The sequence below is a fragment of the Mobula birostris genome, chromosome 3 (genome assembly GCF_030028105.1).
Source record: "Mobula birostris isolate sMobBir1 chromosome 3, sMobBir1.hap1, whole genome shotgun sequence".
NCBI lineage: Eukaryota > Metazoa > Chordata > Chondrichthyes > Myliobatiformes > Myliobatidae > Mobula > Mobula birostris.
This window is the reverse complement of record NC_092372.1, coordinates 181,234,684-181,254,484: the sequence shown is the minus strand read 5'-3', so window position 1 is coordinate 181,254,484 and position 19,801 is coordinate 181,234,684. Positions and strand designations below refer to the sequence as shown.

Below are 19,801 nucleotides of genomic sequence, written 5' to 3'. Positions count from 1 at the left end.
TCTTAATAGATCCATTTCTGGTTATCCAGTTATAAATCCCTTACCATAGGAACCGAGCCCCAGTTACAGCCCTTCTGAAAACTGAAGCATATGGAAACAAGAACAGCATACAGGTGAAGACCTCATGGACCCTCGAGTCTGCTTCTCTATTCAATGAAGCTGTGGCTCATCTATTACTTTCCCCATATCAAAATTCCCAAACTTTTAGGACATCCAATTTTGTCATAATAAAGTATACTCATGGTTCCCATGTATGGAGAGTTCTAAACATTTACAAAATTCTGAGATCAAAGATTTTTGGATTTTAAGGGAATCATAACATGTTAGATTACTGCAGAGAAATGGTGATTGGTTATCAAGCATTGAATAACTGAGTTGTGTTTATTTCTTCTGTCTACATCACTCACCATTAGGGAAGATTTACCAACATACATGTCAGTTATAACCCCTTTTGAAAAATAAATTCCAAGAAGTGACTTACACAGAGGATTTTTCACATTGACCAGCTTGCACTTTCACAACCCCTTTCATGTGAAGCAGTAGTAGTTTGTAAAATTCACTGGGAAATGAGTGAACTGCCTTTGGCATTTTATTATCAAAGTAATGATGGAACAACTGGTTTCCCTGTACATCTTTGGAGAAGGGCCAGAACCCATATACCAAGACCTCTTCACACATTTCCAACGCTGCACTTAAGAGTATGTGTCCAGTCAAAAGAGACATTTCTCTTATACCTTGATCTTTCCAGAATTGAGTAGGTGATTTCAGGTACGATGGATTTAAAAATATCACCTGTTGTTTGACTCCAAAATCTTGCAGTGTGAAGGACACTTTAAATGAATTGAAGTGTCAGATGAATAAGAAAATGCAGGCAGCAGAATCAATGCTTTTTCATAGATGGATACGTAGTCCATAATTGGCTTTCGCCTTGAATCCAGACTTTGAAATCTGTAATATAAACAGTGTTGTTTATAGGAATACTATCAGTCTGTCAAAGTAACTTTAATAATCAACACAACCTAAGGGAGTTGCGGAGGCAGTCTGAGGCTAAATAAATTGGGTGATCTCGATACTGGCCATGAAACAGGTGTTTATAATACCATCCACAGCTTCAGAATGCAATTCTAACTTGGCAAAAATAATCTTGGAATCTATTAACATGCATGACTTCTTGTTACTGGATGGGTAAATCCAGGGATCTGGAATAATGAATCCAGGATGTTCACTGGGATCCCCACATCAGCCTAATTTAAATTTAAATATTAAATTTAGTTAATTAACACACATGCAAAGTTAACATTGACATTCAAAAATTAGATAAGACTGAAGATAATGGAGATCTGGAACAAAAACAGAAAGCATTGTAAATATTCAATAGACAAGACAGCAGGTGTAGAGAGAGAGACTATTTCCTCACTTTTCTAGTTCTGATAAAGGATGTTTGACCTGAAATGTTAATATTGTTTCTTCCTCCACAGATGTGTCTTGACCTGTTGAGTGTTCCATTCATTAACCGTTTTGCTTTTTTAACCAGTGTCGGCAGACATGGTATTGATAAAAATATTTGTTTACTAATGCCCATTAAAAAAAGATATCTACCATCCTCACCCAGAATGATCACACATCCACAGCAATGCGACCCAGTCCCATCTGCTCTATCTTCTCTTTGAAATAGTCTTCTGCTGTTTACAATATCAAAGAGTGACAACTTCACAGCCCCAGTAGACACAAAATTACATTCTCAAAGCAAACATATGCTTTGTTGGAATGTGTGGTACTATCATTCTGTTAGCAGCAGCAAAATTGCTTCCTTACTAAAACTGGAAACATCATTAAATCCTTTACAAATTTGCCTGCATGTTTCAATTTTCACGATCTCAATGTCACTTCATAATTTAATGTTTCCCTGATTCCAATATCAAGACATCTCCAAGCTTGGATACATTCCATAATCAGTTGGAAATACAGTATCTGTGGCCCCAACATAGGTCTCTGCAGGCTACCAAAGTCAACTTGAGTATTTCTTCATTTCCTTACCCTCTGTCTCCTGATATCCAGCAAATTTCCTAGTGAAGCGAATAACATGCCTTCAATTTCAAGAGTGCCAACTTCAGCTGATGATCTCTTATGAAGAATTTCACTGAGTGCCCTCTGGAAGGCTATAGATATTGCCCTGCCCATTACTCTAGCCACACCTCATCAGACATGAAGGACTCTTTCCTTATTTAAGATATCGTTTGAAGACTATCATAGTGGGCAGTCACTTTGTCTTTAATTTGCCCTCCTAGTTAAATTGAATTAACTGATATAAAACACCCTGACTTTCCTCTTGCACATTTTACAATCTGAAGGAATGATTCTTAAATTAAGAGAATAATAATAATTAGAGAATCTGCAATTTTAGAATCAGAATCAGGTATCATATCACTGGCATATCTTGTGAAATTTGTTCTTTCGTGGCAGCAGTACATTGCAACACATAACAATTAAAATACAGATTACAATAAGTTTATATATAGAAAAGAAAATTAAATAAGTGGTGCAAAAGAGAGTAAAGAATACTAAGGTAGTGTTCCTGGGTTCATTTTCCATTCAGAAATCTGATAGCAGAGGGGAAGATACTGTTCCTGAAACTCTGCATGTGTGCCTTCACGCTCATGTACCTCCTCCTTGATGGTAGCAATGAGAAGAAGGTATGTACTGAGTGATCGGGGGGGGGGGGGCGGGGGTCTTTGTTTTCTTAACAATTTCCTTTAAAAGATAGAACAGCACAGAATAAGAGCAGGTCTTTTGGACCATTGTATCATGAGCTGACCATGGTCTAAATCACTTCATTTTTGCCTATTCATGTGCTGTTCTCAATGCCTCTTAGGCATTGTTTTATTAACAGGAATGGAATATCTCTGACACCAGCATTTGTCACTGCACAAATGGTATTTACTTCTAAATGCTTATTTTGTTCTGCTAGTGCTGGCTAGACCCATCAAAGTTCAAAGTTCAAAGTAAATTGATTATCAAAGTACACACACAGTATCTTACAATATTCAGCCCTGAGATTCATATTCTTGTGGGCATTATGAATTTAGATTAGATTATGAGGACACACAATCCTCTTTTATTGTCATTTAATAATGCATGCATTAAGAAATGATACAATGTTTCTCCAGAATGATATCATAGAAACAGATGACAAAGCGACTAAAAAACTGACAGAAACCACATAATTATAACATATAGTTACAACAGTGCAAAACAATACCGTGATTTGATAAAGAACAGACCATGGGCACGGTAAAAAGTCTCAAGGTCTCTCGAAAGTCCCATCACCTCACGCAGACGGTGAACCTCCAGCGCCGCAAACTTGCCGATGCAGCATCCTGGAAGCATCCGACCACAGTCCGACTCCGAGTCCGTCCGAAAACTCTGAGCCTCCGACTAACTCTCTGACACCAGGCACCAAGCACCATCTCTGCCGAACCCTTCAAACTCGGCCCCGGCAACAGGCAATAGGCAAAGCCGGGATTTGGGGCCTTCCTCTCCAGAGAATCTCGATCGCACAGTAGCAGCGGCAGCGAAGCGGGCATTGCAGAAGTTTCTTCAGATGTTCCTCTCTGCTTCTCACGGCTGTCTCCATCAAATCAGGATTGTGCACGGTCCTAGTTACACATACGATATCATTCGGAATGGCCATGCGCAATGTGTCGCGCTGCCATCTTCTCCTCCCTCCTCAAATAATATTCCAATAAATCCATACTGGAATAATAACCATAATAGAATCAACGAAGGATGGCAGCAACTTGGGCATTCAACCAGTGTATAAAAAGTAACAAACTGTGCAAATACAAAAATAAATTAATAACAATCATAAATAAATAAACAAAAATATCGAGAAGACTTGAAAAGTCCTTGAAAGTGAGTTCATAATTTGTGGGAATAGTTCAGTGATGAGGCAAGTGAAGTTGAGTGAAGTTATCTCCTTTGGTTGAAGAGCCTGATGGTTGAGAAATATTAACTATTCCTGAACCTGGTTGTGTCAGTCCTGAGACTTCTGTACCTTCTTCCTGATGGCAGCAGTGAGACAAGAGCATAACCTGGGTGATGGGGGTCCCTGATGATGGATGTTGCTTCCTGTGACAACATTTCATGTAGATGTGCTCAATGGTGAGGAGGGCTTTACCCGTCACGGACTGGGCCATATCCATGACATTTTGTAGGATTTTTCATTCAGGGGCATTGCTGTTTCATACTAGACTGTGATGCAGCCTGTTAATATATTACCCACCACACATCTATAGAAGTTTGTCAAAGTTTTAGATGTCATACCAAATCTTTGCAAACTCCTAAGTAAGTAGAGGTGCTGGGCCCAGGACAGATCGTCTGAAATGTTAACACTGAGAAATTTAAATTTGCTGATGACCCTTTCCATCTCTGATCCTCTGATGAGGACTGGCTCACGGAGCTTCTGGTTTCCTCCTCCTTAAGTTAATAATCAGCTCCTGGTTTTGCTGACATTGAGTAAAAGGTTGTTGTTGTGGCACCACTCAGCCAGATTTTCAATCTCCCTCCTATATGCTGATTCATCAGCACCTTTGATTCAGCCTGGACAACAGTGGTGTCATTATCAAACTTGAACATGTCATTAGAGCTGTGCTTGGCCACACAGTCATAAGTGTAAAGCGAGTCGAGCAGCGGACTAAACAAATAGCCTTGTGGTGCACCTTTGCCATTGGAGATTATGGAGGAGATGTTCTTGCCAATTCAAACTGCCTGCTAGTGAGGAAACTGAGGATCCAACTGCACAAAGAGGTATTGAGGCCAAGATCTTGAAGCTTATTGATTAGGGATGATGGTACTGAATGCCAAGCTGTGGTTGATAAAGAACATCCTGACATATGCACTTTCGTTGTCCAGGTGTTCTCGGGTTGAATGAAGAGCAAATGAGATGGCATCTGTTGTGCCGACAGGCAAATTGGAGTGGATCCAAGATGCTTCTCAGGCAAGCATTGATATGCTTCATCACCAACCTCAAAACTCATCATCACTGTGGATGTAAATGCCAGTGGACAATAGTCATTGAGGCAGGGCACCAAGCTTTTCTTAGCCACCAGTATAAGTGAAGTTTGCTTGAAGCAGGTGGGTACTCAAGAATGCCGAAGCGAGAGGTTAAGGATCTTAGTGAACACTCCAGCCAGTTGATCAGCACAGGTTCCTTGGCCAGGTATACTATCTAGACTGGATAATCTTTGTAGGTTTATCCTATTGAAGGGTACTCACATGTCAGCCTCAGAGACTGAAATGACAGAATTATTGGGGCTGTGTGAGTTTCTGATGGTTCCTCTATGTTTTTACGGTCATAGCGAGGACAGGCATTGAGCTCATTTGGAAGTGAAGCCTTGATTTCACTTATGTTGATTGATTTTACTTTATAAGAGGTGAGAGCATTCAAGCCCTACCACAACTCTCTAGTATCTGTCATTGATTAAAGTTTGATCCAGGAATGCTACTTTGCCCATGCAATGGCTTTCTGAAGATTGTACCTGGACCTCTTGTAACTTCATTGGTCATAAAACTTGAATGCATCTGAACTGGTGCTCAGCAGATTGTGAATCTCATAGTTCATCCGGGGCTTCTAGCTGGGGATGACTCTGAAAGTATTTGTATGGACACACTCATCTCCAGCTGTTTTAATAATGTCCCTGACAACTATGGTGTATTCATTCAGATCCACAGATGAGTCCTTGATCAGAGCCCAGTCCACTGACTCAAAGCAATCCCATAGCTGTTCCTCTGTCCCAATGACCACCTCTTGTCCTCATCTCTGGAGCTCTCTGCTTGTACACAGGTAGGAGGACAGCCAAGTGATCAGGTTTACCAAAATACACTTGAGCATGGAATAGTAGGCATTCCTTAACTTAGTATATCTGTAGGCTAGTGTGTTTGGACTTCTAGTACCACAGGTTATATGCTGATAGCATTTGGCCAGGGATTTCTTCAATCGAGCTTTGTTGAAATTCTCAACAATGATTTGAAATCCATCGGAATATGTTGATCCTGATTTAACATTAGTTTTATCTGAAAGTGAGGGACTCCATTCTATTTCCCTACTGTAAATATTGGAATAAAGTAACTATTCATTACTTTTTCACGTGACCATATTAGTTCAGGTAACTCTCTTTTGACTAATGTACTCTTAATGACATTTATTGACATTTTATTTTAGCTTCCCTTTCATAAGTATGATTACTTGTTCAATCAAGTTATGTTGTTATTTGCATTTTCAAAGATTCATAGGATCACACAACACAAAAACAGACCCCTTGCTCAATTTATCCATGCCAACCAAGATATCTAACTAAGCTCGTCCAATTTGCCTGCATTTGGCTCATGTTCCTTTTCAGTCCACAAAACTGTCAAAACGTTTGTTTTTAATGTTCTAATTGTACCTACTTCTATCGCCTTATCTGGTAGTTTATTTCATATACCCACCAATAAATTGTTCAAATGGTTCAATTTATTATTGGTGAATGTATGCAGTATACAACCTGAAATTCTTATTTTGTGCAGACAGCCATGAAAAACAGAACCCAAAAAAGAACGCATGACAGAGAAATGTTAGAACCCCAAAGCCCCCTCTCTCTCCTTCCTGCACAAGCAACAGCAAAGCATCAACTTCCCCCCAGCCCCCACTCAGTTCAGTAGAGTCAGTGCCCACCACCCACCAAAAAATAGCAAAGCCCCCTGAGAGAGACCATGATCTGCAGTCAACAACAAACGATTGTTTACCACACAGTTCGACACACTCTCTCTCACTAACAAGGGAAAGAGAGATATTTCCCATTTCACAGCAAAAGGGGAGACCAACAAACAGTCGCTGTTATGATGTTATAGCCTGCCTCATCACTTTTTATTCCGAGATTCTCCAACTCAAGAATTAGCAGCAAACTGACCCCACCATTGAGAGAAAGTGAAAGCGATTGCATGAGAAGAGACCTCCATCCACACCATCCGCTGCCACAAAATCCTGATGTTCTTTCTCCCATGATGCTTCAGTGTGAGAGGCATGCCCCTCAGGTCCTTCGTAAATCTTTCCCTTCTTCCCTTAAACATACGTCGTCTAGTTTTCAATTCCCTTTTCCTGGGAAAAGACTGTGACTCTATATCTTATCTATGCCACTTATAATTCTATAATCTTTGAAAAGGCACTCCTCAGCTTTGTTTACTCCAGGGAGAATAGTCCCAGTCTTCCCAACTCTTTATAATTCAAGCCCTCCAGTCCAGGCAATATCCTTGTGAATTTTCTCATTCACCCCTTCTTCCTTTAATCACACCAGTCTTATAATGTGGAAACCATAATTACACATATTGCTTCAAGTTTAATCGAACCAAAGACTTGTACAGCTATATTCCTTCCAGAAGCTAGTTTCAAATTTTGTACTTTTAAGAAACTGCTTTAGTCACTCACCTCATTGGATGATCTTGTTTGTTTTTGCCATTGAGCTTTTACCTTCAAAGGGCATTAATTAATTCCACAAATATCATCATCTTGAAAATTGGACACTCCTTTCAGTCACTGTCAGAAAAAAAACGATTTTAATAACGATTTCATTACAAAGCCACCTGCATTTGGGTTCACCCTCTATACTAATGACACTTTCCCATCCATCAATCCCCAAACTCCTAGCTTGACACAAGTCTGAAACTCCTGCATCTTCTCACCACTGTCCCAAACCAACCCCAGCAACATGCAGATGTCAATATGCTCCATACCTCTGATTTCTGACCCCAGTGCCCAACATAGTAGTTTCTTTGCCACAGGAAGCAGTTGAGGCCAGTACATTGACTATATTTAAGAGGGAGTTAGATATGGCCCTTGTGTCTATGGGGATCAGGGGGTATGGAGGGAAGGCTGGGGTGGTGTTCTGAGTTGGATGATCAGCCATGATCATAATAAATGGCAGTGCAGGCTCGAAGAGCCGAATGGCCTACTCCTGCACCTATTTTCTATGTTTCTATGTTTCACAGTTCCTCACAGCATTCCACGACATGTTAACTTGCCTTGTATGGCAAATGTCAATTTGTAGGGATGGTCAATTATTCCTTACAATATGCTGGAGGAACTTAGAAGGTCGGGCAGCAGCCGTGGAAATGATGAGTTGACGTTTCCACGGATGCTGCCGATCTGCTGAGGTCCTCCAGCATTTTGTGAGTGTTACTTTGACCCCAGCATCTGAAGAGTATTTTGTGTTGTCAATTATCCCTTTGCTTCTACAGATGCTGCTTAACCCATTGAGTTCCTCCAGTAGTTTGTCTAGATGTTCTGGACATCCAGCAGTTTCAAAGCAAAGTTTTATACAATTGTAACAGGATTTTCCACCTTTTATATTCAATGCCCCAACTGACAAAAACAAGTTTTCTCTATCTTTTTTTATCACATACCCCCACCTACTTGCAGGTAGGTATGGTCTCAGCCAAGATTACTGTCTATCCCAATGCTCCTACAGGAGCACTTACGGAATATTTTCCTCTTGTGCTTGACCTCTGAATCTTCAACTTGCCTCTCCATGTCCATTTGCCATTTTTCTGCCTATTTTTCCAACTGATCTATATTCCACAATATCCTTGACTACCTTTTTCACTATCTACAATTTTCCCAAATTGCTGATCTCCTAGGATGTTCACACACTACAGTCTGTAGATTTGAAAGAGAATAGTGTGAAAAACAAAAAAAACATTGAGTGAGTGGCAGCTCTGAAGGTGAAAATGCCTTGTTAATGAGAGAAGTCAGAGGAGAATGGCCAGACTGGTTCAAGCTGTTAAGTAACCACGCATATTAACAGTACATAGGACATTTACAGCACATTACAGGCCCTTCTGCCCACAATGTTGTGCCGACCATGTAACCTACTCTAGAGACTGCTTAGATATTCCCTAGCGCATAGCCCTCTATTTTCCTAAGCTCCATGTACCTGCCTAAGAGGTTCTTAAAAGACCCTGTTGTAGCCACTTCCACCACTACTGCTGACAGTGCATTCCAGGCACCCACCACTCTCTGTGTGAAAAATGTACCCCTGACATCCCCTCGCTACTTATTCCCAAGCACCTTAAAACCATGCCCCCTTGTGTGAGCCATTTCAACCCCGGGAAAAAGCCTCTGGCGGTCTCCACGATCAATGTTCCTCATCATCTTATACACCTCTATCAGGTCACACCTCATCCTCCGTTGCTCCAAGGAGAAAAAGCTGAGTTCACTCTCCCTTATCTCATAAGGGACACCCTCCAATCTAGGTAAAATCCTTGTAAATCTCCTCTGCACTCTCACTAAAGCATCTGCCTCCTTCCTGTAGTGAGGTGATAGATGGATAGATAGATAGATATACTTTATCGATCCCGAGGGAAATTGGGTTTCGTTACAGCCACACCAACCAAGTATAGAGCATAAATATAGCAATACAAAAACCACAAACAATCAAACAACAAAATGCAAACTATGCCAGATGGAAAATAAGTCCAGGACCAGTCTATTGGCTCAGGGTGTCTGACACTCCACGGGAGGAGCTGCAAGTTCGATGGCCACAGGCTGGAACGACCTCCCGTGCCACCCAGTGTTGTATCTCGGTGGAATATGGCCGAAGTTCAACAGTAAGAAGTTCAATATCCTGGCTACAAACACTTTCCTCGATCATAATATGACCCGGATTGCACCAGAACTGAACACAGAACTCCAAGTGGGATCTGACCAAGTTCTTATATAGCTGTAACATTACCTCACAACTCTTGAACTCAGTCCCACAGTTGATGAATGCCAACACACCATACGCCTTCTTAACAACATTGTCAACCTGCACAGCAGCTTTGAGTGCCGTATGGACATGAACCCCAAGATCTCTTAGATCCTCCACACTGCCAAGGGTCTTACCATTAATATTATATTTTGCCTTCAAACTAGACCTACCAAAATGATCCACTTCACACTTATCTGGGTTGAAGTCCATCTGCCACCTCTCAACCCAGTTCTGCATCCTATCAATGTCCTGCTGTAACCTCTGACAAACCTCCAGAATATATCCACAACACCCCCAACCTTTGTGTCATCAGAAAACTTACTAACCCTTCCCTTCTACTTGTCCTTGTTCTGGGTCCTTGTCCAGTCTCTGGCTCGGAGTCCAAGCCCAGGCTCCTAGTCCCCAGTTACCTGTCCGGGTTCCATGTTTCTTGTCCATGTACCAGCCCAGGCCCTGCATCCTAGTCTTGTCCAGGGCCTGTGTTAATGTCCAGCATCCCTTCTTCCCCACTTCTCTTGCTTGCTAAACTCTAGTCCTAGTCCCATTCCTAGTCCTTCAGTGTCTGTGTCTTGCATTTGGGTCTGCCACCATCGCCTAATTATGACACTCCCCTCCACTACTATAACCAATCTGTCCACACTACATAGATCTCATGTGTCTTATACTTCTGTCTTGGCCTACCATGAGGGACTTTTTCAAATATTTTACTGGTGTCGGTGTAGGCATTGTACACTGCCCTACCCTCATCAATCATCTTTGTCATCTGTTCAAAACATTCAATCCTGTAAGCCATTGGTATGTTTATTCTTAATAAAGACAAACTTGGCGTGGATGTGTGTTAGAGCATTTTATTACTGAACTGATCTCAATACTGTGTGCATGTGACCCCCTCAGCATTGTAGCTTCCGATTCCAGGTGAATCCTATTGCCCACTGGAAACTGAAGTTCTTCATTATATACACACTTAATAACACATCTTCCTTCTTTAAAGAAAAATAAACACAAGATCATGACCTCATAAACCTGCAAGGAACAATAATCCTTTTCTGCAACTATATCCTCATTCTGTAGCTGGGCTCTTTCTTTATTATATTTTGAACTTCAATTGTATTGAAGTCCTTTACCACTCAGCTACTTTCAATCAGTCCCTGAGATGGTTTAATTGTCCTTTTTGGTCTGTTATTTGTTTCTACCGGTATGTTGCTTTCATTTGCTGTGTTAATATCTGTGTCTTTCTGAGAACTCTGATCAACATGTTCATTTTTTACATCTGCTGGTTCCTTTGGTTTACTGACAGGTGAGGTGTCACGGTAATAGGTTGGAGTTTGTGGTTCTAAATCCATGTGGTTCCTTTTCAGAGGTGTTCATCGCTCTGTCTGGATTAGTAGAGGAACTTCCTCTTGCAGATGTCCTTGCATGAACCATGTATCAGAACCATGATCACAGATTTGCATTTGATCTCCAGGCTTCATGACTGGTAGGCTTTCGAGTCTTGTTGTGATACTGTTTCTGTTTCTCTTTCCCTTTCACTTTTGCCCATTTGACCTTCTATGCTCCTTTAGGTGTCAACAGGTTTGCAACCCCTGAAGCCCAGTGCATATGCATCGACCAATCAGCATTTGGGCTGGTGAAAGGCCATTCTTCAGTAGTGCACTTCTGTAGATCATTAGACTTTTGTGGAAATCCTCTCTTCCATCTTGCGCTTTCTTCAAGAGGCCCTTCACTGCCTTGACCAAACTCTCTGTGAGACCACTAGATTTTGGGTGACGTGGGCTTGAAATTCTATGTTGAAAGCCCCCGAAACATTGACAAAGGAGTCAAATTCACAGCTTGAAAATTGTGGACCGTTGTCTGATACCATTTCACATAGAACTCCATGCCTCACAAACACAGCTTTCAGGAAGGTGACGACCACTTTGCTGGATGTTGATTGCAATGTAGCAACTCTGGGTAATTGAAAACATAATCTGTTACAATAATATGACTTTCCCCATTACAAGCAAGCAAATGTACTCCAAACTCAAATTTTTCTCTATTTATTTTCAAATTGACATTCCATGTCATGTCAAGCACTTGTCTCAGTCATGCATTATGCTCATCCTTGACAGACCCACAGATGATGATGTCATCCATCATGGTCTCAACACCAGATAAGCCCTCAAAGATCACATGGATCATTTTGTAGTAGACTTCTGGTGCAGACAGGATTCCACACAGTAGGCAAAGAAAGTGAGATCTTCCCTGTGGTGTGTTAAAAGTCCACAGGCTCGAACTTGCCTCATCAGGCTTTATCTTGCAAAACCCAGATGATGCATCGAGCTTGCTAAACCACTTGGCGCCTAGAAACTGAGACATTAATTTCTGCCTGTGTTGGCAACTTAAAATGCTTTCTCTTGATAGCTTTATTTAGATCTCTTGAGCTAGACATATCCACAATGGTCCATTTTCCTTTTGCACAGAGACCACTCAGCTCACCCAATCTGTTGGTTCTTCAAATTTCTGGATGACATTTATCTGTTCCATGTATGCTAGCTCTTGTTTAACCTTTGTCTCTAAGTGGAAACAGAACTTTTCTGTATGTACGGACAACAGGAACCACTGTCTCGTTTATATGAATTTTGCGTACTCCTCTATGAATGTTGCGCGGTCATCTTTGGTTTATGATGCCACTGTTCAAACTCTTTTCAGCAAGTTGAGCTTTGCACATGAACATGGGCTCAACTCTCTCTACTACAATTAGCCATGACTTTAGCTGCTGCCCTTTGTGCTTGAATGTCACTATACAGCCCCCTTTTACTGGAATGTTCTCTCCAGTGAAGCCTGTCACATATAACTTAACTGGGTAAATCTTGCTCTTTATTGTGAGAGTCTTGTAATGATCCATAGATAACAGATTCACCTGAGTCTGGTATCAAGCTTGAACGGAATTACTGTCTCATTCACAGTCACTGGAATGGTCCATTCTGATTTACCAGCACCAGCAGTCTATAGAGAATTGACAAACAATTTCTCCATTTCCTCATCAACCATGTGCACCTTTCTCTTGGTAGCCCCAGCTTTGAAGCAATTTGCAAAATGATTCTTCTTCCTACAATTATTGCAGGACTTTCCAGAAGCAGGACACACCTTTGGAATGTGACTACCTCCACATTTACTGCATTTGCAATTTGAGCCCTGCTCTTTGCTTTGTGGTTGCTTTGGGAAATGCCTTGTGTGCTGCCCCTCTGTTTTCACAACATGTACTGCTGTGTCTGCCCTGTGCAGCTCCTTAACTTGTGCTCATGTGGTCTCTGCTGCCCTACACATATTCACAGACTTATCCAGTGTCAAAACTTTTTCATGCAGCAGTCTTTCTCTGAGACCTTTTTCTGGAATTCCACTAACCATTCTGTCTCTAACTGATGAGTTTCTCAAATTTCCAAATTCACAAGACTTGCTCAGTGTGTGAAGCTCAGCTAAGTATTGGCCAAAGCTAACACTTTGTTTCTGGACACAGAGGGGAAAAGACCTGATATCTCTCAAACATGATGCTTTTAACTGGGACAAAATGCTCTTCAAATTTTGTCATCAGAGTGTCCAACATAAAAGATGTCTCATCAATTTGAAAGCTGTTATAGATGTCCAAAGCATCTTCACCAAATACATGCAGAAAAATAGACACTCTCAATATTCCATTGGTCCCTCCTGCTCTGCTAGCAGCTCAATATGTATTGAATGGCTGTTTGAAGTGTTTCCAGTTATCAGTTATATTGCTGGGAAACTGTGTAAGTGCGGGAGGACTTAGCTTAACCATGAGGGGAACTCTTGGCCTCTCATCTGAATCCCTCTTGGTGAATCTGGTGGCTGCTAAACTTTGGGAACAACATGCTCTCTCACCTTGCCAGGCAGCTTCTCTCCAATGTAACTAGCATCCACCCTTACTTGCTTCTAGCACCTTCCATACTCATGCAGTTTCTTTCACAGTCACGCACTGCATTTATTTACTTTCCATCTTTAGACCTCATGCCATCTTCTTACAGCATGTTATGTTTGTTTTTATTAAAGACAATCTTGGTGTGGGTTCACATTAGAACACTTTATTACTGAACTGCCGATCAACAGTGAGCATGTGCAACCTCTCACCATCGTAGCTTCCGGTTCTGGGGGAACCGCCCGCATTGCTCATTGGAAACTGAAGTTCTTTATTATGCACATGCATGACTTCTCCTCCCCCATTCAAATTAAGCCATATTGACTATCCCCAATAAATCCATACTTTTCCAGATGTGTGTAAATTCTGTGCCTAATGTTCTGCAATATTTCTCTACTACTGACTGATTTAAGACATAGACCTAGAATAGTACAGCACAGTACAGGCCTTTTGGCCCACAATGTTGTGCCGACCCTCAAACCCTGCCTCCCATATAAGCCCCCACCTTAAATTCCTCCATGTACCTGTCTAGTAGTCTCTTAAACTTCACTAGTGTATCTGCCTCCCCCACTGACTCAGGCAGTGCATTCCACACACCAACCACTCTCTGAGTAAAAAACCTTCCTCTAATATCCCCCCTGAACTTGAATTTCCCACCCCTTACCTTAAGGCCATGTCCTCTTGTATTGAGCAGTGGTGCCCTGGGGAAGAGGCGCTGGCTATCCACTCTATCTATTTCTCTTATTATCTTGTACACCTCTAACGTGTCTCCTCTCATCCTCCTTCTCTCCAAAGAGTAAAGCCTTGGCTCCCTTAACCTCTGATCATAATGCATACTTTCAAAACCAGGCAGCATCCTGGTAAATCTCCTCTGTACCCTTTCCAATGCTTCCACATCCTTCCAATAGTGAGGTGACCCGAACTGGACACAGTACTCCAAGTGTGGCCTAACCAGAGTTTTATACAGCTGCATCATTACATCGCAACTCTTACTCTATCCCTCGACTTATGAAAGCTAACACCCCATAAGCTTTCTTAACTACCCTATCCACCTGTGAGGCAAATTTCAGGGATCTGTGGACATGTACCCTGAGATCCCTCTGCTCCTCCACACTACCAAGTATCCTGCCATTTACTTTGTACTCTGCCTTGGAGTTTGTCCTTCCAAAGTGTACCACCTCACACTTCTCCGGGTTGAACTCCATCTGTCACTTCTCAGCCCACTTCTGCATCCTATCAATGTCTCTCTGCAATCTTTGACAATCCTCTACACTATCTACAACACCACCAACCTTTGTGTCATCTGCAAACTTGCCAACCCACCCTTCTACCCCGACATCCAGGTCGTTAATAAAAATCACGAAAAGTAGAAGACCCAGAACAGATTCTTGTGGGAAACCACTAGTCACAATCCTCCAATCTGAATGTACTCCCTCCACCACCACCCTCTGCCTTCTGCAGGCAAGCCAATTCTCTATCCACCTGGCCAAACTTCCCTGGATCCCATGCCTTCTAACTTTCTGAATAAGCCTACCGTTTGGAACCTTGTCAATTGCCTTACTAAAATCCATATAGATCACATCCACTGCACTACCCTCATTTATATGCCTGGTCACCTCCTTAAAGAACTCTATCAGGCTTGTTAGAGACGATCTGCCCTTCACAAAGCCATGCTGACTGTCCCTGATCAGACCATGATTCTCAAAATGCTTATAGATCCTATCTCTAAGAATCTTTTCCAACAGCTTTCCCACCACAGACGTAAGGCTCACTGGTCTATAATTACCCGGACTATCCCTACTACCTTTTTTGAAAAAGGGGACAACATTCGCCTCCCTCCAATCCTCCGGTACCATTCCCGTGGACAACGAGGACATATAGATCCTAGCCAGAGGCTGAGCAATCTCTTCTCTCACCTCATGGAGCAGCCTGAGGAATATTCTGTCAGGCCCCAGGGACTTATCTGTCCTAATGTATTTTAACATCTCCAACACCTCCTCTCCGTTAAAATCAACATGCTCCAGAACATCAACCTCACTCATATTATCCTCACCATCATCAAGTTCCCTCTCATTGGTGAATACCGAAGAGAAATACTCATTGAGGACCTCGCTCACTTCCACAGCCTCCAGGTACATCTTCCCTCCTTTATCTCTAATCGGTCCTACCTTCATTCCTGTCATCCTTTTTTTCTTCACATAATTGAAGAGTGCCTTGGGGCTTTCCTTTACCCTACTCACCAAGGCCTTCTCATGTCCCCTTCTTGCTCTTCTCAGCCCCTCCTTAAGCTCCTTTCTTGCTTCCCTATATTCCTCAATAGACCCATCTGATCCTTGCTTCCTAAAACTCATGTATGCTGCCTTCTTCCACCTGACTAGATTTTCCATCTCACTTGTCATCCATGGTTCCTTCACCCTACCATTCTTTATCTTCCTCACCGGGACAAATTTATCCCTAACATCCCGTAACAGATATCTAAACATCGACCACATGTCCATAGTACATTTCCCTGCAAAAACATCATCCCAATTCACACCCGCAAGTTCTAGCCTTATAGCCTCATAATTTGCCCTTCCCCAATTAAAAGTTTTCCTATCCTCTCTGATTCTATCCTTTTCCATGATAATGCTAAAGGCCGGGGAGCAGAGGTCACTGTCCCACAGACGCTCACCCACTGAGAGATCTGTGACCTGACCCGGTTCATTACCTAGTAATATATCTAGTATGGCATTCCCCCTGGTCGGCCTGTCCACATACTGTGACAGGAATCCATCCTGGACACACTTAACAAACTCTGCCCCATCTAAACCCTTGGAACTAATCAGGTGCCAATCAATATTAGGGAAGTTAAAGTCACCCATGATAACAACCCTGTTATTTTTGCACCTTTCCAAAATCTGCCTCCCAATCTGCTCCTCTGTATCTCTGCTGCTACCAGGGGGCCTATAGAATACCCCCAATAGAGTATCTGCCCCTTCCTGTTCCTGACTTCCACCCATATTGACTCAAAAGAGGATCCTGCTACATTACCTACCCGTTCTGTAGCTGTAATAGTATCCTTGACCAGTAATGCCACCCCTCCTCCCCTTTTTCTGCCCTCTCTATCCCTTTAAAGCACTGAAATCCAGGAATATTGAGAATCCATTCCCGCCCTGGTGCCAGCCAAGTCTCTGTAATGGCCACTACATCAGAATTCCATGTACGTATCCAAGCTCTCAGTTCATCACCTTTGTTCCTGATGCTTCTTGCATTGAGGTACACACATTTCAGCCCTTCTACCTTACTGTCTTTACACCGTTTATTCTGCTTCTCTTTCCTCAAAGCCTCTCTGTATGTTAGATCTGGCTTTATTCCAATCACTTCTTTCGCTGCTCTATCACTCGGGGTCCCATCTGCCTCGCAAATTAGTTTAAACCCTCCCGAACCATGCTAGCAAACCTACCTGCAAGGATATTGCTCTCCCTCGAGTTCAGGTGCAACCCATCTAATCTGTACAGGTCCCACCTTCCCCAGAAGAGATCCCAATGATCTAAAGATCTAAAACCCTGCTCCCTGCACCAACTCCTCAACCACGCATTCAACTGCCATCTCCCCCAATTCTTACCATCACTGTCACGTAGCACTGGCAGCAATCCTGAGAACGCCACCCTTGAGGTCCTGATCTTCAGCCTTCTGCCTAGTTCCCAAAACTCACACTTCAGGAACTCATCTCTATTCCTGCCTATGTCATTGGTCCCAACGTATATCACGACTTCTGGTTGCTTTCCCTCTCGTACCAGGATGTCGTGCACCTGGTCAGAGACATCCCGGACCCGGGCACCCGGGAGGCAACAAACCACGCGGGTATCCTTCTCACGTCCACAAAATCTGCTGTGGGCTCCCCTGACTATAGAGTCTCCAATGACGACAGCTCTCCTCTTCTCCGTCCGACCCTTCTGCACCACAGGGTCAGACTCCTTGCCGGAGGCCCTGCCACCGTGGCTCACACCTGGTTGGTTGTCCCCGCCAACAGTATCCAGGACGGTAAACTTATTATTCAGGGGAATGTCTACAGGGGTGCTCTTCACTACCTGTCTGCTCACCTTCGCTTTCCCCCCTCTGACTGTCACCCAACGACCTGCTTCCGACAGCCTAGGTGTGAAGGCTCATTGGTCAACAATTTTCTTTGTTTGCCCCTATTGCCCTTTTTAAATAAAGGTACAATATCAACCACTCTCCAGTGTTCTGGGACCTCACCAGCACCAGCACCCTTTAGACATTCTCACAAACCTGGGATAGGTCCCATCCACTTATCCACTCGGCCTTGATTCTATTCATTCTAATTGATCTCTGTGATAGCAAGTTCCACACTCTCACCAGTTATGGGTAAAGAAGTTTCTTATAAATTCTTGATTTGAATTACTGATGTCCACTATTGACATTCCTTGACCATGTTCTTCATCAGAACTGGGAACGTTTTCTCTGCGTCCACTCCATCAAATTCTTTCAATGTTTTCAACTGTTTATCTGGTTAGCTATCATAGATGAAGAAAAAAATCTTCTGTCAGAAAGTTATAATTCTTTGGAAGCCGTGGAGACAGAATTGGACAAATTTTGAGGAGTTGCATGTTACAAAGAACAGACAGAAAGTGGAGTTCAGGCTAAGATTCCATCAGCCATTATTTAGTCATAGTCATATTTTATCGATCCCGGGGAGAAATGGTTTTCGTTACAGTTGCACCATAAATAATAAACAGTAATAGAACCATAAATAGTTAAAAAGTAATATGTAAATTATGCCTGTAAATTGTGAAATAAGTCCAGGACCAGCCTATCGACTCAGGGTGTCTGACCCTCCAAAGGAGGAGTTGTAAAGTTTGATGGCCACAGGCAGGAATGACTTCCTATGACGCTCTGTGCTGCATCTCGGAGGAACGAGTCTCTGGCTGAATGTACTCCTGTGCCCACCCAGTACATTATGTAGTGGATGGGAGACATTGACCAAGATGGCATGCAACTTAGACAGCATCCTCTTTTCAGACACCACAGTGAGAGAGTCCAGTTCCATCCCCACAACATCACTGGCCTTACGAATGAGTTTGTTGATTCTGTTGGTGTCTGCTACCCTCAGCCTGCTGCCACAGCACACAACAGCAAACATGATAGCACTGGCCACCACAGACTCGTAGAACATCCTCAGCATCGTCCGGCAGATGTTAAAGGACCTCAGTCTCCTCAGGAAATAGAGATGGCTCTGACCCTTCTTGTAGACAGCCACAGTGTTCTTTGACCAGTCCAGTCTATTGTCAATTCGTATCCCCAAGTATTTGTAATCCTCCACCATGTCCACACTGTCCCCCTGGATGGAAACAGGGGTCACTGGTACCTTAGCCCTCCTCAGGTCTACTACCAGCTCCTTAGTCTTTTTCACATTAAGCTGCAGATAATTCTGCTCACATCATGTGACAAAGTTTCCTACCGTAGCCCTGTACTCAGCCTTATCTCCCTTGCTGATGCATCCAACTATGGCAGAGTCATCTGAAAACTTCTGAAGGTGACAAGACTCTGTGCAGTAGTTGAAGTCCGTGGTGTATACGGTGAAGAGAAAGGGAGTCAAGACAGTCTATCGTACAATTTTATCGTATGACAGACTAATGTACCAAGTGGCCTCATTCTGGTATTTCTTGCATTCTCATATTTAGGTTTCTTTATGTTGTTAAAGCTTGGGGTGGTAGTGGGGACAGGCTCCTCTGCCTATTAAATGCTCCCTATGGAGTGCGCCTGAAGTAGCCTCTGACAGCTAAGTCCAGCTCCTGGCTGTTAAGTGTGACTTAGATACGAAAGCTGGCAGATTGTGTCTTTATTTCTCATTCTCACTTCCATGCTCCCTCACATCACGTGTTGTTCTGTCCCAGAATTATGACATCATCACTGTATTGACAAGTGTCAAACTACATTAACTGATCTTACTATTTCAATACATGACATCCCTCCTTTCCTGAGAAATGAACTTCAGTGTTTTGGAATACATTCAACTCACCGATTTAACCATTTCAATTCAACACAAATTGCCTAATATGCATGGCTCTAACTAACACATTTTCTGTTTCAAGTGGAGCTAAAAGCTTAA

At 42.6% G+C, this 19,801-nt stretch overlaps 1 pseudogene; it reads right to left on the bottom strand.

The window, feature by feature from the left end:
- Window positions 1-477: 477 nt before the first annotated feature.
- The window catches only part of LOC140195718 (alpha-N-acetylneuraminide alpha-2,8-sialyltransferase-like), a 59,897-nt pseudogene continuing 40,573 nt past the window's right edge, over window positions 478-19,801 (bottom strand).